This window comes from Protopterus annectens, chromosome 1.part1 (genome assembly GCF_019279795.1).
Source record: "Protopterus annectens isolate FY-2018-M chromosome 1.part1, PAN1.0, whole genome shotgun sequence".
Lineage (NCBI taxonomy): Eukaryota > Metazoa > Chordata > Ceratodontiformes > Protopteridae > Protopterus > Protopterus annectens.
The window spans coordinates 1,755,553,467-1,755,581,158 of record NC_056726.1 but is presented as its reverse complement, the minus strand read 5'-3'; positions in this window follow the sequence as shown (position 1 = coordinate 1,755,581,158).

The following is a 27,692-nucleotide window of genomic DNA, read 5'->3' as shown; positions in this document are numbered from 1 at the left end:
GCCTCATAACCTGTTATATCAAGAATCTTATTGGGTTTTACCCTAACAGTTTGGCTTTCTGAAATGCAGATCCTGTCTTTTTAATCTGGTAAACATCTCCAATAGGAGTACAGAGGCTGTAGATGGTGATCATGCAGTGCACGTGGTATATCTTGACCTGGGCAAGGCCTTTAACACCATTCCCCATACTGGCATCATACAAAAGCTAATTGCTTTAAAAAAATGACCATATATGGTAAGATGGATGGCAAGCTGCCTGAAAAACTGAACACACACAGTGCCAGTTGCATGTGTCTCATCAGAAAGTATGCAAAAGACCAGCAGTAACTCTCAGTGCTCAGTGCTGGGACCTCATATTTTTGGTGTTCACTTCTTGGATCTCCATGCAGACAGCCAAGACCTCTGGCTAAAAGGCTAACAGAATATGCAAATGACTGCAAGTTGTTAAAGGCCTTGCCCAGGTCAAGATATACCATGTGCACTGCATGCCTACCATCTACAGCCTCTGTATTCCTATTGAATATGTTTACCAGATTAAAAAGACAGGATCTGCATTTCAGAAAGCCAAACAGTTGGGTTAAACCCAATAAAATTCTTGATCAATGTTGCAAAGTTACCCTCTGACACCCAAACTGCCCAGAATGAACTGTCCCTAGCAACTCTTGGTATACTAGAATTGGGCTTAAACTAAATCCAGAAAAGTATTCTGCCATCACTTTGTGTAGACAACCCTTCCTCCCTTTCTCATACTGCCAAGACAACACTTCACTATAAACTGAAAATGTCAAGAAACTAGGCACTTAGGTTGATAATCCCCTTTGTTTTGGTCAGCATGTAACGAGTTTTCAGGAAATCCATTTACTTAACCCAGCTAATTTCCAAAAGAATATCAACAAGGTATAAAGAGACAATCACTCTCATATGCTCAGCATTGATCAGGCCAGTACTGGAGTACAAGCACTCTCTTTGGGATGTATGTCAGTAAACACATCAAGCAATTAGAAAGATCCCTAAAGTTTCTTAAACGCAAAAAAAAAGACAAAGCACAGGCCTAAAGTCCTTGAGCTATGAAAAGAGGACTTTTTGAAGGGCATCGCTGTCTCATTTACTGTGCCACTGGAAGCCTAATTGTCCTAGATGACTAGATGGGTATCCACATATTTACTCTGGGATTGGCTGGTATGACCCTTTTGGTGGCAACTGGGAATTATGGAGTGGCTCTTCAATGGTCCACTGAATTGCAAGCCTAGTAATTACCTGTGAACCTATTATAATAAATAAATGTGGTTATATTACAAAAGTCAGACAATTGCAATTAAACAATCTTTGATTAAATAGACAATGGGCAAGATTCCAAAATATTCTCAGATGTTGGAATAATGCATCAAGTTCAAAGCAAGTGTTGTAGAAATCCAGGTAATATGATGATGATTTCCACTATGGAAATAGTTCCTTAGTGCACTACAGCTGTTAAAAGATGGTCAGCACATTTGGTGTAACAGTAAGGTTGTACACAAAATGTACACTTAACAAGCAATGCCCATAATGAAATATTATGGCAGTCAGGAATATTAAGGTGTGTGCACCAAAATGACAGTGTGGTTCTGACCAAGTGGCATATATGACCTGGTAATGCAGCAATGAGTTAGTAAAATGTAATTAATCAGCAGTAACAGTCCTATATACCTGTGTATTACATCATAATCCACAAATACAAATTAAAAAGAAAAAAAATATCATATTTGCAGAATCTGTCAAAATCTGCAAAAAAAGTGTTGGCCTGGCAAAGTGGCATACACTGCCAACAATAATTATATCTAACAATATAAGTCAGGTACAGAACAAATAGGGGGAGCACATGCAATACACACACCTCAGGAAATTGGATGATAGAAAACTAGAAGGTGGGAGGAGGTAAAGAAGAGAGACACACCTGAGAGAAGAGGGAATAGGGAAGTTTGGGGAAGGGTCAGAGGGGTATGACATTTTTGCTTTGGTGGGAATAGTCCCCTATTTTATTTTTTGGAAAAAAAGAAAGAATAATAAAATCCTGAGGGGATGGAATAGGGGAAAATGGTCAGTAAGAAACATAACATAAATCACACACTACAGAATAGAAAAAGGTAGGAAATATACCAAAAAAGGGCATTATATTAGACTGGCAATGTAGTTACATAAGTACATATAGCACAAGAGGGGGTCACAAGAAGTAAACAAACAGGGTAAGGATACTGCTCAAGCACAGTCTAGTGTGCTAAAACAAAAAATATAATGTACTGATACACACAGTAACAGTGCTGTGATATTGATAACTGTATGGCAGCTTCACACAAAGGTTTAGGGATAATGCCAATATGCCAATCATATGACAGCAAATAATAACTGGGCAAAACAATCAGTGCAACACAGGCTCACCTACATATGTGGCCATGGATTAGGCTATTAGCAATGCAAATAAAACTCGTATATCAGCAGGGCAAATCAGATCCACATAAACATATGTATGATCACAGATGCAGAAAGCAGATTAGAACCTCTAACCATGTACGCAAGAGCAAATATGTATTCATCAAGCCAAGCCACAGTCATGCAGTTCTCAGCTCCCATGGCTGTGTTATGTGTAAGTGGGCATAATACATGACTAATCAGCAACCTCTTCTCAGAGTAGGCCCAGGGAAATTCACAACACTGTGACAGCATGGATGTTGGACACATATGCCATGAGAACATTTGTCATCCTGAATGCTACAAACACAGCATCAACGAATGCATAGAATAGTATGTCCCTGTGCTTTAGGTTCATGCTGATGTGAGTATATATGGCTACTGTACTGCAGCACAATGTGATGAACTTCAATCATGCACAGCAACAGAAAAGCAGGGCTACCAAAACTAATCTATATCTATCGATTCTCTTCTGGTCATAGAGCTGGCTTGACCAGACCCTAGCTGGCACTGTGTTGGCTGTCTCCTAGGACGCACTTGCAGATTGTTCTTCAATATAGTTTTTAGAACCCAGGATGGCTGAATTGCATTCACTGTAGCTTGTATTTTTTAACGTTTTCTGCAGAATCTACAGGAATATATTGTATAAATTCAGATATATGTCAGGGTGTACTTATGCCCTACACTGACTATGTTCATGGAAGTTTTGGTGTACATTTAAGTTACATTTCAATGTAGTAAGGTCCATGCATAGTTTCTTGGAATCTGGCATGCGTGTGAGGAGTCCGCATTTAACCTATGCTGAAAATTATAGTACTTCACTTTCTGTGTTTTCAGTCTTAACAATCGCATCTGCTCTTACTTGACTGATGTCGTGGAGCATTGCACTGCCAACAGCTTTCTTTTAGAATCGGACCCAATGTGTTAGAGTAAAATTTTACTTGATCCAAGTAAAGAATATTAACTGATATATGATCTTGGTTTATATTCCTTAAACATGTTCATTTTCCTGAGTTTTAAATCATTTCTATATAAGAGATTATAAGCCAACGTAAATTAATTTCTTACAATAATTTTTGAAGATGAATGAACAATCGTTAACTGCCATTTACGTGTTGTCCCAATCCATTTAATTTGTTATAGCAAAGTTCTAATGTTAAGCCATCACAGTGATATAGGAGCTACTCGATATATGTGAGTATAATATGTGTCTGTCTTTAACAGTCCTCTTTTAGCTTTTTAATTGGTAGAATACTTTTATTTTTTTCTGTAAAACCTGACATGCTCATTGTTAAAATGTATTTTTTTTTTTTGCCATTATGTACATATTGTTTCAGCAAATAGAGGCAGTGTTTTTTATGACTGGAGATTCCATGACTATGCAAATAATCAGGCTTGTTACAGTCATTAGTAGGGAAAATTTACCATCTCCAGCCTTAGTGGAACAAAACTAAATTGCTTATTATGTGTTAAAGAGGATGATAAGGAACAGTGTTTTTTGGTACAGTTGAACTTCATACTCTGCTAAATGCCTTGTATGCAACCCTTTTGTATCAGATGTATCAACAGACTGAACAGATATTTCATTTGTTTTATACCTATGAAGTGGACATCTATTTTCATGAAATTCTACCTTCCCAAAATTTCAGTAATTATCAACCTTCAAAAGGAATGTTATAAAACAAATGTCTTAGGGAGTTTTTCAGAATATGGGCATTGGCCTTGAGATGAATATCTGAGCAAAATTGAATTATTTGATACAGACAACCTTCACCCTTGTTTCTTAGGTGGTAAATGATTAAGTAAGACGTTTGGTGCATTAATAATACATTTTAAACAACAATCATATTTTATTTATTTATTTTATTTTACATTTGTTTAGCAGGAAGGTACGACTGGACAAATTTGTCCTTTTTCAGTAGAGGCCCAGGGAGAAAAGCTCCACATAACTACTTACAGAAATTTTACAAAAGTTACAATAATAGAATACAGAACAGCACAATTGTACAAACAAAGAATATGTATCACTTGTGTTCTATGATACATTGCCTACAGTACAGTATTATTACATTGTTAACAGAAGAACATATTTACAAATTGCAAGGATTTACAGTACATTTACTTCACAGTATACTTAGCCAGAGTTCTATGGACATTTTATATTTTATCAGTATTTTTATACTTGGATGCAGGAGAGTTAATCCCTTCTTTGGTTTGTTGTTCTTTGATTTGTTAGAGTTCTATAAGGTTAAAAAGTAGTTTAGAAATACAGAGTTCATAAATTTAAAGCATATTCTGTACAAAAACATGAACTAGAGTAGCAAAAATGTACTATACTAATGCATGCATTCTTACAAATAAGATTGGGAAATTGTCAGCTACAGCTAGTCAGACACAATTTTCTATTACAGTTATCACTGAGGCATGGCAATGCAGTAATGTGTACATATTAGTATTTAAGAAATGTGAACACCTGAAACACTTCTGGATGTGCGATTGTTATTTTTGTGCATGACTCCATCCTTTGAAGATTAGTATGCGATAATATTGATAGTGTCATTGGTAAATACTAGCCAATCAGTGTGCAGACTGTTACATGACTAGACAGCATTCAGACAGTGACTAAAGGTGAGAATCAAACCATTAACCATGAACCCAACCCCAACCCAAAATTGTACCATGCTAGATGGGACTCCAACCCAACAAATGACTTAAGATGCCAATAATTTATCCATTGGGCCACTGGAGCCTGATATGAAGTCTGTTGCAATTGAATTTCCAGGGATTTTCAATAATACCAGTTGATATGTAATCTGTAGTTACTGAAGCCGAAGAATGAATGATGAGCAGCAAATTCAGTATTTACAGCTCAAGGCTGACACCCGGAATCTTTAAAACTTGATAATTCTTGGTAACCATAATTTTCCTAATTTTAACTGGAGGTGTGGGATGTGCTGCTCACCAACTGAACATGAATTTTATGACTTAATGACATCATTAGATACGATCCAAATAATCAATTTTCCTATTCAAAATATTAACACTTTGGATCTATTGCTTACTACTAAAACTCTTCTCCCATTTGGGACCTCTAATCATCTGCATCCAGAATGTGCTGAAGATTCATATACTACTATTTCTAAAATGGTTGTAATAAGTTAAGGATTAGCGATTAGTTTGAAGAAATTAATGACCTAAATTGGAAGACTGAAGCTTAATCTGTACCATCAGTAACTAGGCAGTTGTGTGAGAGTAAATGTTTACAGCTGTTAAAAAAGTGCAAAAAAGTTAAATTAACTGACCAAAATTAGATTTCACCACCATGATGGAATAGGAAAGTAAATTAGGAAAGCAAAAAAGAATGAGCTTCAAATTATTTATCCAATTTGGTTCAAGCTCCTTAAGGGAAAAATATAGATTATTGAAAAATCACATCAAGACATCCAAAACTGCTTGTAGTCACTAACTAGGAATGTTGATCGTTGATAGTTATGTCAGCAGTCTCAAATAGGCTAACAATAGACTTGGCCCAATTCTTTGTAATTCTTTTGAAACAGCTGGAGTTTTAAATGACTACTTCACCACTTTAGTTTTATCAAATACTGCATTTTGCTAAATGTCATATTTAATATCCATTAATCACAGAGGACATGATAATGTAGCTGGTATCTGTTTTATGTTTCCCGTCTCCATCATATAATGTTTCTTTTAGTACAGTGGAATATTCATTAACATTCCTCTAAACTTTAGTATGTTGCATACTGCAATAAGGTATAAATACCTTATACTTTACTGATATGTACTGTAGGCTGTTTTTTTTCCTGCTTCTGTGAACAGCAGAATCAAATCACTGTCATACAGCATGGTATGGCAAGGTGTAAACAATGCATGTCTTATCAAAAAAAGCATTTAATATTCAAGAGTCCTTGTCATTTTCTGTAACATTGGCCAGACTCATAATCATATTAATTAGTTTTCCAAAACTGTTTATGATGCATACACTGATACTGAATATTAATAGATTTCTACTGCCCAATGATAATGCCATCCAAGATCTGGAATTTGTGCAACCGTCATAAGTCTGACACTGTTTAAAATATGCAGATGACACAAAATTGTCAAAATGACATTCCTACAAATCTAGTCCAATCCTTTCCTTAAGATACAGTGAGCCCACTGTTAATTTGATATCAAGCTGGGTTTCAGGGAGTCTACTATAATATGTTCAGGACAGGCTTTACTCCACAAGAATGAAAGAAAAGTTAAAACCTTTCAGTTTAAAAGTCAGTATGTCATCATTTTGCATCATCAGTGAGTTGTGTATGATGACGTTGGAGATGGTCTTTGAGAAAGCAGTCTGTGCTCCTAGATTCCGTTTCTTGTCCTTTAGAGTGGCTGCCTCAGTCTGTGCTTTACTAACTTGAATATTTTTCAGTTTCTTTGTTAAGTGTTGAATAAATAGTCTTCTCAGTGCCTGAAGAACTAGAGCTGAGAGCTCAGTCTTTGGGACAATCAGATAAGCAATGATGTATACTGGAAGGAAGACCCTAACTGGTGGATGCTTTGCTCATTTCGATGATGACACAGCTCTTACATTGCCTACTGATGAAGTAGGTGTTGCTGTAAATTTTGTGTAAGTAAATAAAGAATTTACTTGACATAGGTGATTCTAGGACTAGAGACCATCTGGTTTTACTTACTAAATCCAATAAGGAACATATCACTGTTCCAGCACTACCTGTTTGTCAGAGCATAATTTGGAGACTATTGTCTATGTACAAATAAGTAACACTGATAACTGCTCACTTTTTAATATAAGGTGAGAACAGAAAAAAATGCAATCATGATTGAACCATATGATCAGTATAATTCTAAGCAGAATTTCCATATTAGTATGCAGTAATGCATGCTGAGAAGATGCTGCAGCTATAAGCTGCAGTGCAAATCCTAAAACTTTTAATAAACCAGACAATTTACCAAGCAATGCTATACATGAAGTGCTCAAAGAAGCTCTAAACAATTAAAGCACATTTAGCAAAATGTGTAAGGTACTCTTAGGCCATTAATATAGTGACGTAGACAGCAGAGTTTGAAAATCAGAGTTTACTGCACTGTGTGTGTAGCATTTGAACCTGTAACCCAGCCAGTTACAGTGACTGCATAATAAAGATGCAGAAGTTAGACGCAGGTGAGATGGATTACACCAGAACATATTGAGCTTAAAAACAGAGAGAACAGTCAAAGCAGTCCCATCTCATTTAATGCATATGAAACACATTTTAGAAAAGGGTAACACCTTTATATAAGTTCAAATCATTTACTACAATTCAAAATTTTTCAGAATGTTAGGTCCCTACAATGCAATCATTCATTGTTGCACCTTCACAGAAGTGAAATGTGCAGCCATTCACAAGCACTCAGCCACTTACACCATGCGGTACTTACATAAGGAGATGACAGCACGTGAAACAGTTTGCTAAGGGGCAGTCTATTAAAAAAATATAGGGACATAGTGCACAACGCTGCTGTTACTAAAAATAAATCTCAGAATGTAACACCATAAGTAACAGCAATGGCAAAGCTTTTTGTTACTACACTGCATGCAATATCTTTGCACAGTCAGTGCATTGACTTGTCCTCTTGTTGTATGTGATATTTAAATAGGGAGTCTTCAGCAGCAGTATTCCTAGAGACAGTCCACAAATTAAATTTCAAACTAGAAATAGCAATGAGGTCAGAAAAAAACACAATACTATTGTTATTAGAACAGAACACAGAAGTAACAACTGAAAAATTATTGTTGCTGTTCTAAAGTACCTGCCAATCACTTAATATGGTTAAGGCAATGATTCCTGTTGCGGTTATGATTATGGTTCTGGTCAGAGTTAAATAAGGCCCACAGATACAATAAATATTAGAGAGGAAGTGGTGATTATTATTTTGCAATCTGGTAGGGGTCATGATGAGCTGAGTAAAGCCATGGAGGTTAATTCTATTTTCTGGGGAGCTTGTGATGAGAGTTTGCCAATTAATATTTATAAGAAGACAATTAAGTCTCAGTAGGAATAAGCTATAGTTAGTTTTTCCAGATTTGGTGAGAGAGAGAAGGATACGTGTAGAATAACTAAGATAGAGGGATTGTTATGTTTAAGGATAGTATCATAGAGAGAGAGAGAGATTGTTGAGGGTATGTAGATAGTGAGTTAGAGAAAATGAATGTGAGATAATGGATAGTGAGTTAGTGGAAGAGAGTGAGAGATAAGGGAGGTGAGAGCATGGCTAAGGGAGGGAAAAACAGGTAATATGAGCCATGCATTTTTGAGATAGAGTAGCATAGAGTAGAGTATACTAAATTAGTATTTGGGAGAGGAGCAAGGACAGGTAGGATTTTTACAGTGAATTGGAAGGACTTAAAGGAGTCTTAGGTACTGATAGTCAAGGGGAGGGTATTCCATAATTTTGTAATGGTAAAAGAGTACAGGCTTTGACCAGCTTTTTTTTTTTTTTTTTTGGGGGGGGGTTATATACTTTTAACAGCTGTTTATTAGTGGAGTGGAGATTTCTGGATGGGGTATATAGCTGTAGGATACATTTTAGTGCTCGACAGCTGTCTGGCTTATATATATAATGTTATATGCTTGGGTTAGTTGTACATGACTGAGGCAATGAGGGAAATCCAGCCATTTTAATTCATTGAAGGCAAAACGATGATGTATATGATAAGATAAGTCAGTTGCAGATTTGACAAATTTGCAGTAGCGTGATTGCAGCTTGTTCTTTAGAGTCATTTGGAGATTAGTGAGGATGGGGCCCCATACAACAGGGAAAGCATCAGGAAGGCATTCGCAAGCATATTTTGGTGTGGATGTCCATAAAATGCTTGTGTCTATAGAGTTGTATTTTTAATGGTATTTAGTATACGTTGTTCAAAGGAGAGTTTTTTGTCAATGGTGTAGCTTGGCTTGACATAAAGTATATCTTAAAGTCCTGGAAAAAAGGTTTTGGTGTGATAGTAACAGTTTGGTCTTTTTGGGATTAAGTAGTAATTGTGCATCATTTAGCCAGGTCTCAATCTAGGTGAAGGTGTCTTGAGTTATTTTTAGGAGGTGTTGAATGTTACTGAAGGTGAAGATAATGGTGGGATCATCAACGTATTGGATGAGTTTTTTTAGTTAATAACAAGTATTTTTAGCTAATTGATTAATTGTTTAATTATTCATTAGGAGTGGTATTTAATGCTTGGTTTTTTTATCATTTTGTATTCTGAAGAAGTCCTTGGACGAAAGCGGTTATTAAAGAGTTTTACTACGCTATTTCTTGGAGTCTCCTTGACATTTTCCTTTGGTTGGTTGGTTTCCTGTTCGTTTTTCTTGGTTTGGTCTATTACGTGTTTTTTTGACTGTTTTTTTAAGGTTGCACCTAGGTGATTATTATTTTTCAATCTGGTATGGGGTCATGATGAGCTGAGTAAAGCCATGAAGGTTAATTCTATTTTCTGGGGAAGTTGTGATGAGAGTTTGCCAATTAATATTTAGGTCTCCTGTAATAATAGTTTCATTATTTATGTATATTTGAGGTGGTCCAGGAAAGGAAATTTTCTAGTGTTGAAATGTTTGGTGGGGAGATATGTGGACTGCTGCAATGCTTATTTGTTTAGATTTATTTAGATGAAGGGAAGTAAAAAAAATAATCTTTGCATTAGCAAAGGAAGGGAATGGTTTTAATAGGGGAGACATGGCACAGGTGTTACACTAGATTGGCGCTACACCACCTGCTTTTTTGTGTGTTCTATCATTGTTTAGTATGTTGTACACTGGAGGAACTATTTCAGTCTTTTGAATATGTTATTTCAACCAGGTTTCAGTGACTGCAACTATATCTGGAGAGTATTCTGTGAAGCATGAGTAGAAGTCTCTGATTGTGTTAGATACTGTGTACATTTATATTAATGAGTAGCATATTTTGAGGGGAGAGAATGAGTAAAAGTAGTTGACTGTGAAGGCCCAGGATTGGTGTGAATGCCTCCATATTGGGAACGTTTGAGGATGTGGTTAATGAGATGGTAAAGGAGGGTAGTTTTTGTAGTAGATATGGTGACAGTGCGAGTTAGTAGGTTGGATTGGTAGAGGTAGAAAAGAATTGAATTTTATTGAGATGGATATGGTTATATTCCATTAAGATGGTGCCTATGTGAGAAAAAACTAAATATGTGCTTGGCAAGAGGTGTGGCCTGAGTGGATGTTTTTACAGGTGAATATGTTAGAGAGCATTTTAGGGATGTAAGTTGTAGGCATAGTAAGATGTAGGATGTGATATCTGGAGGAAATATAGGTGTACTAAGATGTAGAATATAATACTAATAAGAATGGTAGGTATATTAAAGTGTTGGATATGATTCAGGAGGAATAGCAGGTGTAGTAAGATGGAGGATATGATATTGGGAGGAAGGGTAGGTGTAGTGAGATGTAGGATATGATATCAGACAGAATGGTAGGTGCAGTGAGATGTAGGATGTGATATAAGAAGGTACAGTAAATGCAGTAAGATGTAGGGTATGATATCAGGCGGAATGGTAGGTGTAGTCAGATGTATGGTATGGTAGGAGAGATATGGGTTTCATGTAATAGGAAATGGGTTCAACGGTTATAAGTATGACAGCATGGTAAGATTAGTCTTAGAAATAAGAAAGGCTAGACCAGGGAGGAAAATATGTTAGAGTCATTTAGAGAAGAGTATGTTAGTACAACAATGTGAGTCACCCTTCCTCTGCTTAATTTCAATTTTCAGCTTGCAAAAATGATGACTATAAAATGACTTACCTTGGAAGAATTTGAAAAAAGTTACATAATGTTAATTTTAGTTACTGTTTTGCTCTGCTGCTTAATTGGAGGATATATTGATAGAAAATATATTCTTTCTGAAAGCCTGCTGTCAAGCACATAACAGGAGTTCTTGTGACTCTTGCTTTAGAGAAAAAAGTAACTGTCTCTCCTTTAATTACAGTTGCATTTGACACAAGGCTATATTGTTCAATGTTAGAAGGATATATATATATATATATATATATATATATATATATATATATATATATATATATATATTTATATATATATATATATATATATATATATAGTATTAATATTACTGGTCTATAGAGTATCTAACTTATTTATTTAACATTTGTTTACCAGGAAAGTCCAAGTTGAAATGAAACCATTTTTCAATGGAGGCCTGTGGAGAAACATTCCAGACACATGTCTTTGTAACGTGGGAGAAAACCCACACGAACACAGAGAGGACATCCAGTTACCCTTTATAATACAACAGAGGCATTTTGGAGTAATGTTAGATCATTCACATTGCAATGCACTACAATTGCAAAAAAAAGTATCAGATCTTTCTAACAACTGATGAAATATGAGCAGTAGCTATCAATATACTGATCCCCAAGCATAAATACAGATTACCAACAATATGTGCTGCTGTCTTCTCATAATACATTCCTAAGACAAATCTGTGAAGATGGAATCTTATAATTCATAATCCTTGCCAAAAATAGGCAACATTACTGTGTCACATTTAAAACGGCTCACTGCCTCCCAGTCATGGATAAACTCACTGGTGCCACATACATTAATATATGAGCTGCTGCAAATAAATTACTGCTAGCCCCTTAATCATAAACTACTCACAAGAGACCAATCATATTGTCTGTAAATCACAGAACAACTGCAACTCACTAGACTCCCACTGAAACTATCACTAAAAAAGGATTCACAAAAATCATCACATTGTCCCAGGAAGACAAAGAGGCATCCTTAGGTTTCTGAGGAAAATCAACTTTTCAAAAAAAAAAAGGTCTCACCGTCAGAAAGAAATCCAATGTACCTTCTTCAAAGATGTGGGGTAGTAATAATATAGAAAGACAGGAAAATGACAGATATGTACAACTGTTAGGATTGTAGAATATTTCTAATCAAACTTTTACTACTCCAGATGCATATAATTAATACATGCATACACACGGAAAATTGCCTTTACATTATAGATTGACAGTTTTAGACTTACAGTTTCTCCTATATTTCTGATACACTTGTGTATAGATATACATAAATTTTATATATATATATATATATATATATATATATATATATATATATATACAGGCACAAACACACACACACACACACACACACACACACACACACACACACACATACATACTCTCTATATATATATATATTTTTTTCCCTGATGTGGGATATTAATACTGAACCAGTTCTGGTGCTGCTGCTGGTGTTTCCTGGGTACTGTACAATAATTAATGCCAAAGACTCTGACAATTACAAGGGAAGTAGAAAGTTTCTATTCAAACTGTTAACTGAAAAATGAAAATTACAGTGCTGTACATAGATAAACTAATCCACAATCATTTAAGGTTCATATAACCATACATATCTCTATCTATCTATCTATCTATCTATCTATCTATCTATCTATCTATCTATCTATCTATCTATCTATCTATCTCGATATAGACAGATAGATATAGATCTATAGTTAGTATATGTATCTATGTGTAACTCTATAGCTATCTATATCTATATTGATATAAATAGACATATACGTATATATATATATATATATATATATATATATGTTCTCTCTCTCTCTCTTTATCTATCTATCTATACATATATATATATATATATATATATATATATATATATATATATATATATATATATAGATATATGGTTATATGTTAAAAGATGGAACGGTTGAAATATCAAATTGCATATGGTCGAGACCATATGCTCGATATTTCAAAAGATCGATCTTTTAACATGCCTGAAAAAAAAGAAATTAAGTAGAAGACTGTAATGCAGGGAGGCAAGCCCCCCTGCACCCCCCATGTGGGGGGCTGCACCCCCCCACACCCCCTACCTAAATATACCAACTCCGAGATCGTGCTACACTGAGAATACAGAGTGGAACGGGAAGTTTTCCTATTCCCTGCTGTAGCACAATCTCGGAGTTGTTATATTTAAGTGGGGGGTGGGGGCGCAGCCCCTCACATGGGGGCTTGCCTCCCTGCATTAGAATCTTCTACTTAATTTCTTTTTTTTTTTTTTTTTTTAGGCATGTGAAAAGATCGATCTTTTGAAATATCTCAACCATATGCAGTTCAATATTTCAACCGCTCGATCTTTTAACATGTAACTATTATATATATATATATATGTATATATATATATATATATATATATATATATATATATATATATATATATATATCTATACCATATTTCTCCGTAAATAAGACCTCACCAGAGAATAACACCTAGCATGGTTTTCCAGGGTGGTCATGATATAAGCCCTACCCCAGCAAATAAGCCCCAGTTAAGATTATCAACAACACATGATGGATGTGTTGAAATATAAAATAATAATATTATTGACACCTGTTGACTGAGGTTATCGTACTCTGCTCACCATTTTTTGGACCATTCGGACACCCAACTTCTTCTCTTTGCAGAAAGTCATAAGATTCTTTCCCCAAGAGTCTTCCATGATTCTTAATGTAACCGTAATCCTCACTCACACTTGATGGTTGAGTCCTTGGCCCATAAACACTGGCAAGTGTACTTTGGTTGGTCAAAGTACAGATAACGCACGTAAAATGTGCGTACTTAAGAATGAACAGGTGTGGTTGTGTCTTCTTAACTGTCACCATTTTGTGTTGCCACTCCTGTCTCATAAGTCTTCAATTACCCCCCCCCCCCAGACAAGATGAGTGCAAAAAGAAAGGGCTATTCCACTGAGTACAAGAAAGGAATAATGGAGGACTCCCAGGGAAAGAATCTGATGGCTTTCTGCAAAGAGAAGAAGTTGGATCTCCAAATGGTCTGAAAATGGTGTGCAGCGTACAATGACCTCAGTCAACAGGCAGACGAGGGAAGCACTAAGAAGTGCAAGTGTGAATCAGGTTGGCAACCATTATTTCCTGAGCTGGAAGATATCATCTGTGAATGGATTGCTAACAGGAGAGCAAAGGCTTTGGTTGTGCGCAGGGCTGATATTTAAACATTTGCCCTTGCAATGGCACCACAGCTAGAAATATCCCCAGAAGAATTCAACGCATCACAACATTGGCTGGATGGCTTCCTTCAGTGATATGAACTGTCTCTAAGTAGATCTACAACACTGTTCAAGCTGGAAGATACTGAAGTTATTAAACGTGCACTTGCATTCAAGTCCTTTGTTGATGTCATCGACTTTTCTAAATACCAACTTTCCAACATGATTGCTATGGAGTGCTTATGGGCCAAACATCTCAAAAAACAAATGATAAGAGGGGTGCCTTGTCAATCTACATTCCCTCCACTGGTTACGAAAGTTCACGTGTTACCTGTGTTTTGGAAATTCTTCTAGATAGAAAGAAACCCCACCTCTAATCATTAGTAAGGCAAGAAACATAAGACTGAACGTGTTTCAGGCATTTACATTCTTGAAACAGAAAAAGCCTGGTGCATAAAAGCAGTTAAAAGGAAGTGGGTCGATGTAATGCTGCCACTTGTTTTGCGAGGTGGCAAAAGAGGTCTGCTAGTCTGGTATTCAGCCAGCACTCACCGCGCTAAAGCATGAAGAACTTCCTTGCACAGAGAAGAATAGATCAAATAATGATTCCCACAGGAATGACTGCCTATCTCCAGACTCTTGATATTGCAATAAACAAGCCATTCAAGGACCATTTGCATATGGAACTCAATGACTACACTGAAAATAGAATAGAGAGAAATCAGTGAGGAAACTTTGTGAAGCCTAGCCTGCAAGAGGTCGTGACTTGGGTGAAGAATTCATGGGTTAAAATCACTGACAGCTGTGTTGCCAGTGAACTATGAGCAGGCTACATGGACAAGAAGTGCTCATTTAATGAGAGCTCTATTGCTAGGCATGGCAGATTGGGGCCAATGGTTCTACAGGAAATGGAGTCGCAAGAAATTCAGGCTGGAATTTGGGGATTGGAGACTTATGACAATTTTCCAGAAGAAGATGACATGACTGTATTGGAATAACGTTTCTGTTATCGGGACAACAGAATGGATTGCTTCTGCTTTCAGCTGCCAGCAAGCTCTTGTCAGTTGTTTGACTTTATTGTATTAAGGTAATGTTTCATTATCAAGGGGTAATTACAAAGTAAGGCCACTAGTTCCCAGACTTCATTTTTATGACTTTTCATCATTCTTCTTTTACGGTTTGGGTAAGGAATAAAGAAAGCATCACCACTCAAAAAGTGGCAGTTATTTACCTGTTTTATTTCCCTCCTTCAATACACATGTATTGAGATTTTTCTGCACTTTCTACTAAGCATGAAATATTGCACTGTGAAAGCCAAGGTGTAGATATTCTGAAGTTGAAATGTTTGTTTATGTAGAATTCTCACACAACTATTAACGCATTACCTAGAACTGTTACCCAATAATGGAAAAGTACCAAATAAATGTCAGTTTGTGTACATGAATAAATGTGGATTTGTGTATATGAATAAATGTCGATTTTTGTACATGAATATATGTTGATTTGTGTGCATGAATAAATGTCGATTTGTGTACATGAAAAAATGTTGATTTTTGTACATGAATAAATGAATAAATGTAAATTGTTGTATGGGGGGTAAATAAGACAGGCCTTGATAATAAGCCCTAATGCGTATTTCAGTGGGGGAATAAGTATAAGACCCGCCCCGGGATTCATGAAGCTTGCGCCAGGCGCCAGAGTAGCATCGCCGATCTAGTGCCAAATATGGCTGCCGATCGATTCAGGTACGAGCTGTTTTCATGTGCACTACCAGCGTACACCAGAGCTGCGCAGCTCCCAGCGCATGCATGCTAATTACCCCATGCGCAGCAGTGTAGCATGCAAATGAAGGTATATAGCAATTCATGAAGTGGTGCAGGCATAGCGTAAGCATGAAGAAATGTAAACAAAAAAAAAATGGTTTACATTTTGTCAAACATAAAATCAGAGCCATGAAAGCGGACCAAACTTACGTATTATAATGTTAATATATGCCAATGGCTGAATATATAGCCAATGGCATAAAAAACATGCACAACACATAAAAAATAACATTTAATGTCATTGCCACACTAACGCAAAGTAAAACCGCAGTACATCTGTGCACAAACGGGATCACAAGGAAAATATATTTAGATGTCATAAAACTGCAATGGAACACAATTCATGATATCCCCATAATAGTCAATGGCATGCATGCTACATCACAACCATGGCGCAAGGGTTGCTAAGGGTCTGTGACAGTGTTCTGTGCGGTAACTAGGAATTAGTAGTTAATGTCATGAAAATGAGTTAAGTAATACTGAATCACAAATGCCCCACTGGCATAAGGATGCACCACACGGCGTAGCGGTACAACACCGAGGAGTGGCCTGGAGGTAAACATGACATCAAGAGAGGGGTGCGCCACCATAGCTGTAAGCAAATTGGATCATTGCTAATCTGGGTTTCCTGTTGCTAAGCAAAGCTGCAGGATAGGGGTGTGGAAGTAGCCATAGCTTTGCTTAGCTGAGAGCACACAAGGTAACCAAAAGTTCATGTGAACGTGGATGAAAACATGCTTGGAACCTGGTAAACGGCTGTGCGCGGTATGCACCACAGCTGAAACAGGAAGGATACTGGAAGACAATAAGGAAATGCTGCAGCATGGTAAATGGAGTACAAATGAGTAATTAACACCTAGGAATTCACAGTGAGCCATAGACAACAGCTAACAAGGCTGCTGGCAGCTACCTGCAGAACAGGAAAGGGGAGGTGCCGTACAGCAAAGAAAAGAGAACTGTCACAGCAGAACAAAGCAAACTTGCAGTAGATCAGCTACATAACACATTTCCCAACACAATCCTGTGTTGTGAAAGTACAAAACAAGAAAGCCGGCAGCTGGATGCATGCCTGACAATGGGAGGGGAATCGGGTTGAAAATTGAAGTAAAGGGCAGTAGATGAATCACAGCAGCCAAGCATAAGTCAACACCAAAGGCCCCACAATAGCAGTACCTGCTGTAAAACCAATAATTAAGATACCCTGCAGCTGGAATAGCACAAACACACCCAATTACACCAGCATCATCCATTGCACAATAGTATAAGGTGTAAAAGCCCCACACACACACTTTTGTATTCCCAGACACTCTGCACCATTGGTGTATACAAACAGGGATCTTTTAATATGTACATGTTAGGGGCTGCCATAGCTTTGATTCAACAGTATGTGTTGGAGACTGACGGTGGTGTGGAGGATAATGCTGACAACCATCTCAGGCACCGGAGGAGGAGAAGAGTGTTCAGACCCAGGGTAAACTACCAGGGGCTACATGATCTGGAGATAGTAGAGCATTACACGGTGGACAAGGACATCATACAGCAACTTGTTGAGCTGTTTCGGCCACGCTTCAGAGCCAGAAGTAACAGAGGGGAACCCATCCCAGTGGACATGAAGGTATGTGTAAGCTTGAGAATACTAGCCACAGGTACCTTCCAAAGGCCAACTGGGGATATCATGGGGAACTCACAGGCATCAGCATCCAGGGTACTCAAACAGTTCCTGGATGCCATGTTACCACATGCCAATGAGCACATATACTTCCCCCAAATGCAGGAGTTGGCCAGCAATATGCATCTCTTCCACCGTGTGGCAGACTACCCGGAGGTACTGGGTGCAATAGACTGCACGCACATACACATCAAGTCACCACCCGAGGCGCTACATAAACTGCAAGGGATACCCCTCCATCAACTGCCAGGTCATGTGCAATGCCCGGGGCATTACCATGGATGTGTGTGCTGGCAGCTCTGGAAGCTATCATGACTCCCACATCTGGCATGCCTCACAGCTGTATCAGGTATTTGCCGGGGGGCATCCCATATGGCCACCTGGTGGGGGATGCTGGCTATGCACTGGAAACATGGATGATGACTCTCATCAGAAATGCACACACAGCCATGCAAGAACACCATAATGAGGCACACGCAGAAACCAGAATCATCATAGAACGTGTGTTTGGGATGCTGAAATCATGGTTCTGTTGCTTGGACATATCTGGTGGAGCCTTGCAGTACTCGCCAGGCACGTGTGCCCACATCTTCATAGTATGTGCCATGCTACACAATATGATCCTGCTGAAACAGCTGCAGTAGGGACATAATGGTGAAGGCCCTCACAGCCCACCACCATTGCCAAGGGACCCACAGGCACAGAGGGACTCAGACTACGAACACCCTGTGCCAGCCCCAGTAGGCGGATGGAGGCATTCCCAGTATGCCCATGCCTTGGCAAAGAGGGAACATATAGCACACACACTGACAGTGTAGGCACTCATGGACTGACACCCTTCTCCACCTGCACACAGAGCAAACATAAATGGCACACACATACGACCACCTGTAAATTGTCATGTGTAGATGGTCTACTGTGTGCATCCTACATAGGTAGCCCTCAACTATTGTACACACAACCCCCAGTGGCACAAGGTAAGTCAATACCTGAACAGTAAATTAAGCTATCAGCATGTGTCCATACTGTATGTAGAGGTTCATAGATACATGGGTAAGTACATGCCCAACTGCCGAGGCCACTCATAAGCATAGGCAAGATGTGTCTGCTGTTGCCACCCCATCGATTAACTAACTGTAACTCTGTGGAGCAGAGCCAATTGCGGGATCCCTGGGGTGTATCCACTGTTCCCCCACCCACTCTGTAAGGATTTCCTGGAGTGTTAGTGAGGGGTTTTGTATAATGTAATCAGGGATGTAGTTCCAAATAATGGGGAGTATCCTTGACAGGAATCTTCTCAGATGTTTACATGTTACATAGTATACCTTATACACAGCTTGCGTATATAGGTAGTTTTCCACAGAATAATAAACATGTGGAACACACAACCGCTGAAATGTGTATTTATCACCCTTGCACTACCAGTGCCTGCTCTGAGAGGTAAAATATCACTGCCAGGATTAGAACACGCAACCATGTACACAATCTTCACAATAACATACCACTAAGCTACCTGAGATGTACCAATGGCAGTCATGTATACTGACAGGATAAAACACAAAAGGTAGGAATGTATTGAAATAGGACACAACAGCATGTACCCAATGTGTTTTTTATATAGATATACATGTGTATACATATATATATATATATATATATATATAAAAATATATATATATATATATATATATATATATATATATAAAAAAAAATATATATATATATATATATATATATATATATATATAAACTATATATATATATATATATATATATATATATATACACACATCATCATATATCTATAGAGAGAGAGAGAGCGGGAGAGAGAGAGATATATATGTCGACATATGGGGATATACATATATATGTAGATATATAGATAGGTTAACAACATTTACATAACCATGGAGGTACATATAAATGGGATACCTACCACATACCGACTGTTTTACATACTGACGCACGTAATCCTGAGGTTTAAGGTCTGAAAGAAAACAGTACCAAAACACCAGATGCGCGAGGTGTAAAATCACGATGTTAAGGGACAGTTAGAGCTTCTGGTGTTGCGGTTCAGGTAGGTTACTGTGTGTAAGTGTGTTTCTGAGGGTTGTAGTGTATGTAGGTGTGTGTTCTGGGTGTGGTGTGTGTTCTTGGGGGACTGTAATGTGTGGGTGTGAGTTACCTTTGTGCGTCATTTTGCGCGATCTAGGAGGTAGAATATTAAAGTGGGGGGTGTGGGGGTGCAGACACCTACATGGGGGGTGTATGGGGGCTTGCCCACCTACTCATATGTAGTGTAGGATGGTTTGTTTGGATGTGGTGGGTAGCAGTGTGTCTGTGTGTGCGTGTGTGTGTTCCATGTTTGTGTTACTTTTGAGAGTTACTGTCGCTGTCGGTAATGTGGGGTATGGGAGTCTGGGCCCGGTACTGTGTGCGTCGGAACTGTGTGGTTTCTGGATTCCATAGGTATCCTGTATACAGCGGTTGAAGTGTTCATATATGTGTATAACATGGACCATAGCAATCACACATTCCGCCACGACCAACCTTTATGAACAAAGGATATGGAGAGTATATGCCTATACACAATTACAAATATGTGCTATGAACATGAGCCAATGATAGTGTTACCACCTGTCCCACTTTGCGAGGGACAGTCCCTCTTTGGGCGGTTGTGTCCTGACCAAATGTATTAAACGTGGCAAATGTCCTGGGATTGTAGGACAAAATTATGTCCCATATGTAATGTAATAGTTGCATACAATAGTTCTTTCTGTATCTAAAATACCTACAGGTTACAAGAAACAGGATAAACAACTAAACTGCTACAAGAATAAGCTTATATTTAGGCAAGAAAGGAAAGTTCTATCCCTAGTACTGACCGTGGGTTTGTGTCGGCCTGTAAGTTCTGATGTGTGTCTTGAAAATGTCCCACTATGGCCATATGAATAGGTGGCAACCCTAGCCAAAGAGGGTCAGTCACCAACACAACTATAATGACTGCAAATATCTATGACAGAAATACACAGCTTTCATGTAGCAGCACTTTATTACATTCTGATGTATTTCCGAAAGATTTCAAGGACTAACATCATCTGCATGCTATACAGGAACCACATAACAGTGCCTTAACGAATCAGCCTGCAATTACCATAGTATTAGTCCACTAAAGGATAGGTGTTCAAATAGGGAAGGAACCCTCACGCACATATCGATTATGTATAAAAGCAGTTCCTACACACCTGCATCTTCTATGCACACCCACCAACATCACCCCCACACCCAAACAAATTACAGTACAAACTGTAATAACATCACAAATCATTCACTCACTGTACGACATCTGCAGAAGCCTTAACATACCTTATCAGAGACACACTAACATGGCCCTATGTGAAATAGTTGCTGTTATACAATGAAACAGCTGTTGATGTTACAGGGTTTGTTTGCGCTAATCCTGTTTCAGAGAGGGTTGTGTGTACACCAGGATGTGTTAGCAATTACTGAGTAACAGCACAGTATACTACACTTGTACACCAAATCAAGGATGTCTGGTGAGCACACTGTAAACCACATAACAGTTCATGCATAGCCATACAGCCTTGAGCTGCCTAAACATCCTTGCCAGACTTAAACATCTGCAGAAGTATCATGTACAAACAAACCCTGCATAAGTAGCAATGTTCTGTAATATAACAGCTGTACTCACATGTAGAACAAAATCGTCTAGCCATTACACAAAATCCACGGGAGTCATGAAGCTAATATATCTCTGTCTGTCTCCATATAGCTGTTGAAATACATCACAAAGAGCACATCCTGGCCGTCTTCCTTGAAAGTAAGGCAAATAGACAATGCCCAAACAGAGTACTCAGTTATACACCACTGTTGCCATGGTATCGGCTAATGGAGTAGCTGCACAGCTGATGTGCATCTAATTAACTACTTTGGAACACCAATTGGTGGTCAGGATACCACGTTACTGATATTTAACTAGAAAAGGATGGGTTATCACACATTCAAACCATCCATATATACCAGCAGAACGTTACAAAGAAGATTGAAATACAAACTGTAAAGGATTGAATCAACAGTTAACAACACCTCAGGTTACTGATAAGGTATGTAGAACAGTCAGTATATCTGTGTATTTAGTACCTTTTCTGTAGTATTTAAAGTGCATGCAATCCATATAGTGGAAACAGTTATCTTGTAGTGATGTATTGTTGAGCATAGTAATGCTTGTAGTATTTGTGTGTACTGCAGTAGGTCACAAGGCAAACACCGCATACACCACAAGGGATGCTATATAAGGGCTTTGAACACAAATATTCCTCACCAGCCACTGTCAGTGGCAGGGCCGGTCCAACAAGTATGTGCTATAACAGGGAATAGTATATGTTGATATATTGTAACAGTAGCCATACTTATGGGTGTATTACTGAGAATAACATGTCGAAGGTTGGCCCACTGTGCAATTATGATTTACATTGTGGGATATTGTGCCAATAACTGTGTAATGTACAGTATTGTAGGCAGAAATGTATTACAAGTTACATAGCATTACTGTTGTGTTAGGCAAACATTAGTTATGTCTATTGGCATTGACAATACACAGTAACAGGATACATATGTCTTTTAGTCACCTGACAGTTTATCAGCATGATAGCAATGTAAAATGGAAGAGCTAGTTAACTATCCATGCACATGAGGCATGTAATAAGTGCAAAGGTAGGCACTAGGCTGTCTTACCAAGGGTATTTATAAGCCTAGATAGAGTGTGTTGGCTTTCGCCACCCCCATAGGTTAGTTCCCTGTGCCTCTGAATGGCAGAGCCATTAGTTCCCTGTGCCTCTGTCCAGCAGAGCCACTGCAGTGATCCCCGGGGTACATGTCTGTCTCCCATTCACATGTCAAGGTTTCCCTTGAAGAGTGCTAGTGAGGGGCCCTGCCTGATGTACATTGGAATCATGTTCCAAAGCATGGGGAGTGTCCAGGTCAGGAATCTATCTGTCCAGCACGTCCTAGTCATCATTGTGGTTAGGTGTATATCCCTAGAGCATGTGGCTCTCAGGGGTGTCTGTTTAGGTGGAGCATATCCAGCAATACTAGGTTGGACATGGGAGATCACCTGTGAGTATGCTGTATGCAATGGAGTACAGCTGGAGTTTCTTAGGTTGGGCTGCATTGGTCATCTGTTTGAGGTCAGTAATCCTCTTGGTGTGGTACTGTTGTGGTCATCCAAGCTGTTGCAGTTGTCTTGTAAGGTATATCCCAAACAGGGTGTTATTTCCTTTAATTGGTCTAATAAGTCATGAGTAGAGAGGCACAATGGCCTCCTTTGATCTGGATGCGAACCCAGTAGAGATTAGGGGGTCATGTAGAAGGATATTCTAACCACCTTGTCATTATGGGTATTGAAGGAGAGATTGCTATCTTCTGGGTTTCCCGGATCCCTTATTACCTTTTCTGTATGTAGGGGACTAGCACCTATGTGGTAGTCTACGGGTAATTAGTTATATCCAAAGGGGATGACTATGTACTTTTAGGCATTCAGCTTGAGGCCATGATATTGACACCAGGTATCCATCTCAGTGCGACCCTTCCAGAGGGTGTCTGTAACAGCTGGGGAAACAATTATGTCCCCTAGTTTGCAGTCGTCTGCAAACCTTTTCAGCCAAAGCCCTCCTGTGCTTGTCTGTATGTCAGAGAATTATATACCGAACATGAGGGATCCTAGGACTGAGCCCTGGGGGATGCCACTTGTAACTGGTATACAGTCGGACCTAGGGTATGTAACTCCCACTGTGTGGGTTCTGTCCGTGAGCCACTTTGCAAACTATCACATGACATAGGGGTTAATGTTCAGGTGGATGGGTATGTTGATAATACCAGAAGGGGGAATGGTGTTGAAAGCCTATGAGAGCTCCAGGTAGGCTGTGTGGACCTCCTTACCATCATCTAATGCCTTGATAACTGTCTCTAAGAAGTCTACCAGGTTTAGAAGGCATGGTCTGCCCTTAACAATGCCAAACTGGGAGGGGTCAAAGGTTTGGAGGTACCCAATGTCTCTGTGACTGAGATCCATGATGTGCTCCATAGCCTTGCAGACCAGGCTAGTCAGGCCTATAGGGCAATAGGTCCCATTGTCTGTTGTGGCGCCACCTTTGTGGAGTGGGATAACTGTTGCTGTGCGCCATTCAGGTGGAACTAAGCCTGATGTGAGGCTATTATTGAACATAGTGCATAGGTGGGGAGCCAGTACGTTCTGAAGTTTGTGTAAAACACAGCCTGGGATGTTATCCGGTCCCATGAATGCTGTGATATTGGCTTTAGAGTGTGCAGCTTTGAGAGGGAGGGGGGGAAGGTAGCACTGAACCTATCTGCCAGGATGTTGCCAATATAAGTTGGTCCTGTAATGTTCATGCCTTTGTGCTGTAACTCAGAGCAGATCTGGCTGTTGACATCGAGGTATGTGACATAGCTATAGAATGCTTTGTGGTTGTTGTTGGAGTTAGTGGCAGTTTTGTTTTCATAGCTAGCTTTGTAGGATCTTCTAAGGGATCTCACCTTCTTACTGAGGCTGACCAGGGAGCTCCTCCATGCATGAGATTGTACTCTCATTTGAAACAGTGTCTTCCTCCTGTAGTACAGTTTGTTTATGGCAGGGGACCACCAGATTAGTTTCCTTAATTAGGAGTATAGCGTCTTGGTTCTGTTTGGGATAGCACAACCCATGCACTCGTATAAGTGCTTATAGAGTTCATTTGTGTAGGATTCAGCAGTTGTAACAGTGTTGTCCATCTGCATGGGTGTCATGACATTCACCACGTCTGTCTTAAGAAGCATGAAATTGGCTTTGTAGACATATTATACTGTGGTTCCCTTAACGGGGGGTGGGGGTGGGATGTGGATATCAACAGTGTTCAGCTCATGGTCGGATCGGACCAATGAGGAGTTGACTTCATGTGTGAAGCACCGGTCACTCATGTTGGTAATGCCTAGGTCTAGGATATTGTTGCCCCTGGTGGGTGTGAGGATATGTTCATCCAGAGCATTGGTGTTTATGAATTCCAGAAAGCGTTGAGCTAATGAGTTGATACATGAGTAGTTTTCTCAGTTAATGGTGGGGTAGATTCAGTGAGACTATGTGATGAGTGTGGTGTGGTGTGAATGTTTACCTTCTCCACATGACTGTCAGGGTCAGGCTTGGTTTGAGAGAGCTTTACCTCCAGTTTGGCTAGATAAGTGCATCTCTCACAGTTTCTAGTGTTGGGTGGTAGGCAGAGAGGCTTGTCTGTGTACATGAGGCAATGTGTACATTGCCTCAAGATGCCCAGATTCATCAGATAGACAGGTGAGAACACTGGCAGTTGACTCTTGGGCATGCCTGAATATAGAACTACTTTCCCCTAGATAAGTGAGGAAAGTGAGTACAAGAGCTATTTTACTCTAAGCAAGTAAGAAAAGTATGTACAAAACCTGTTTACCTCTAGGTAATGAAGAAGATTGAGTGTTATAGTGATTATTAGCTTACGTAGTGCTTACAAGTTCTGAACAAGTGCTGAGCATGAATAAGCAATCCAGATAGAGTCTTGGATAACATAAACACATGCCCCCCCCCAAACAGGTACACAATCATATATCCATGTACACCACAGGGCCCCTGTACCCACAACTATGCAGGTACAAGCTGCGCTCATGCTGCATGGGACCTGCCCACATCACAGGTTGTATCATACACATATGGCAAATCAAGATGCTCTCCAAGTAGTCATCATCTAAAACATAGCTCCATGTCAGGCTGTGTACACACTGAATGGTGCACACCAACAGGTATCACAACCCACAAAGGGGGAGACACCACTGATAATGGGAAGTACTGCACTACTACCCTGCTGAGTCTGGTCTGGTAGGCCATGAACCTTGATCAAATAATTGATGTCATCAGTACAAATGTAGATGACAGTAAGGTTGATTTCACACTGCATATCATAACCTTGCCAGGTCATAGGACATCATCACCCATACTGTGTACCACCTACACTCAGTATACTAGATGTACATTCCTATGTCACAGGAGTGTTTTGCAACGGGACTGCTGGCAGAACCAACACTACAGAAGGTGTCTGAATAATACATGCTCATCACACCAGCGGCAGCTACAGTAAGTCAGGGTTAATGAATTGTATTCCCCTTAATGGTAGTTCATACCTCACAGACAAACAGAAGGCATCTGCCTATTGAAGTATGAAATGATTATGATCTAGGAGCAATAGACGACTCAGGAGTGTTGTGGACAACATACAGAAGGGGCTTTGTGGGTGAGGTGTGTGTGACATATGGCCACAATCTGACAGCTACATATTGCATTGTCACCTCTATGTTAATAACCCTGTACCCATGAACTACCACCTAGGCAGCTGTCAACATAATAATATATACTTTCTTTCATAGGTTAGTACTAGGTTAACTGCCCTTGCAAGCTATTGTAAGACTAGCCAATTATCCCTTGTGAGACTCAAACCCTGCACCTTGTGTTTGTAAGGCAAACACCTTACCATTAGGCCACCATGTGGACACCTGTGTGTAAGGGATGCAGCTGGGCAGTTGTCTGTCCTGTGATAACTACATCACCACACCTGTCAGGTAGTCATAGGTGGCAACCCTAATAATGACATGGTGCCATTCATGAATTTAGAGATCATTGTCCAGCCATGCACAACACTCAACTGACCCATATCCGATCACACATTTCCTTTAAGGGGTATTGGCCATGTGCAGATGGCCTGCACCAGCCTTCCCATTCCCCATCTCCACTATGTAGCATGACTCATACTCTGAATAAATCCATGTCCAACCCAGTGATGTTGGACATGTTACACGTACACATCCTGATCTCAAACACATACTTCATGGACATCCACCTTCCACATGCTGGACAGATCCTTGCCCCATACACTTTATATAGTCCTTACAAACTATGAACAGTGACTGAAGTAAAGAATAGAATGGCCACAATAGCAGATGATTTTTAGCTTTCTTCCACTTTAATAACACGTGGACTTCTTCAGAAAAACCAGGACGCCTCCCTACATCCTGGTTTTATATCCATTAAACAGGAAATGATGTTAAAAACGTGAACATGATGTTTTACATTCATATATAAAATCATTTCAATTGTAAAACATTAAAACGTCAAAATAACATATATACAACATATTATTATTCATCATAATGAATAATGCCTTAAAAAAGGCATACTTAAAATGCATTTATTTTTGTTTATTTTTCTTTTTTTCCTTTTTTCTTCATTTTTTCAATGGCCTTATTGCATCCCATTTGTCAAAACATAGATTTATGGGTGCTGGCCATATGATACCAAATCATTACAACATAACTTGGACTTCCAACAATTACCTTAGTTTCATGTAATTTTATGTTGTATGATTTTGTATGAATGTAACCTGATCTCACTAAAAAATCTACTAAATACCAATAGCAACTTATACTACCGTGTTGCCTCATTACTACAATGATAATGAGTCACTATCTAATGAGAGCCAATAATTGTGACAAAACTGAGTCTGTCAAATAAATCTCCTTATATCATGACACTGAAAGTGGATCTCGCCATGACCCCTTTCATCGATTGTCTAAGCTCCTAACTA